Raw genomic sequence first — 1873 nt, forward strand, 5'->3', positions numbered from 1 at the left:
TTTTCCTATATTCATGGTTCTCACATTCCGTGTTCCGATCACTAGGGTCTGCTTACAACTGTTCCTCCTCCTTTGTATTTCCATACTTGTAAGTTCTACCTAGGTTGCCCTTTCTGTTAGTCTGTGTGTGTTCTGTTGTGCATAGGGTTTTCAGAGGTCTGCTATTTCAGAAGTGGGTGGCCAATCCTTTCTCCTAGTCTGTCTTAATCTGAATGTTCAGATTTAGAGGAGTATCTGACAGACAAGCAATTTGTGGAGCAGTGAAAGCTCCCTTATTGTGGAGCTAAGCATTAGTTACAGTTTAAATATGGGTTGTATGAGTAATATAATAGATAGCTTTTTTTTCAATTATCTTTTTCATCTGTTTTGTTAAAAAACATTGTATACTCCTGTGGCTGGATTTAACACCTAATGCCAGAAAAAAAATGGTATAGTATAAAATCTCTCCCAAAACTGATCAGTATCTTAAAAGAACAGATTATGTTCTACATACATAATCTACAATGAAAATTCAAACAGTAAGATACTCTTTTCTCTTTCATTTTGTTGCTGCTGAGGACATGTAAGTGATTAAAAACTTCTGGTCTTAGAAAATGACTGAAGAAACTCATCAACAGAACCAGTACATTCCACTAGATTCGTTCTCTTGATTCAAAATTTTAACTGCTCTTCAGTGGGTGGAAAAAGAAAGTAATAATGCAGATTCTTTAGATTCATTCATGGATGGGAAAAACGTTACTTCACAATGGTTCATTAATACATTCTTGTATACAAAAAGTTATAGAAAATTATTTAAATAGAAATTAATAAAATCATACAGTTTCAGTAATTTATGTATACTTGATGAACAATGCTTATTGTAACATTTTAGTCTAAGTATATATTTAAAATGAGTATAAGGAAGGAAGGATTGCACAGATTTCTCCTTTATGCCACATTTAGATGTTAAATATGGCCAGATAATCGATTGGTATATTGTTTCATGATTATTGTTACACATTTTTAATAAAGAAGAATAATGGCTCCAAACCTGGTACTGTTGAGTTGATTCTAACTCCTCATATAAGTGTCCTTATAGCACAGAGTAGAACTGTCCCACAGGAGACTATTACATTCAAGGCTGTCACATCTTCCTCCTGCAGAGCAGCTTGTGAGTTCAAACTTTTGACCATTCAGTTAGTAATCAAGCACTTAAACACAGCCAGGAGACCTATTTATTCTGGTAGGTCCTCACACTTAAGCCACCTCTGTATCATTTGTGATTAATGACAGTAATTACTTCTCGATATTAATTTTATTCCGTCAAGATAACTCTCGAATGTCAAATTTTAAATCCTCGGCTGACTTGCCCTTGCTGCTAAAAGTAATTGTTGCGCTATCAAGTATCCTTTAACAATTAATTTTTGCAGTTGCCAACTACCAATTTAACAGAGGGAAAAAACATTTGAAAGCTTAAAATTATGGAATCATTGTTCTCATTGATGACTATCCTATGTACATGACTGATGACTTGATTTGGGTTAGAAAATGGCAAACCTTCAGAGCTAAAAACTTTCCAAAAAGTTGCATGATTATATTTTATTGTTATTGATTGTCTTTAAATTGAACACAGCTCATAACCACCCTAGAAACAAAGGCCTGAAGACTTTCTCTAACTATTGACATTTATCAAAGTTCATGGAGTTTCCAGAGGCATATTGTTTAGGAAGGGGATACCACTCCTGCTATATTTGTGAACAGGGTTTTTTTAACTCAAAATCTGCAATATAATTTGAAAATTTCTTTCAGAGTACTTGACATTTGCATTGCGTTCGTTATAGTATACTATATATAAACATTTAATACTTTTATTGACGCATAATAAACATTTGAG

Source organism: Elephantulus edwardii, unplaced genomic scaffold (assembly GCF_000299155.1).
Source record: "Elephantulus edwardii isolate Elephantulus edwardi_28Jun2011 unplaced genomic scaffold, EleEdw1.0 scaffold00428, whole genome shotgun sequence".
Lineage (NCBI taxonomy): Eukaryota > Metazoa > Chordata > Mammalia > Macroscelidea > Macroscelididae > Elephantulus > Elephantulus edwardii.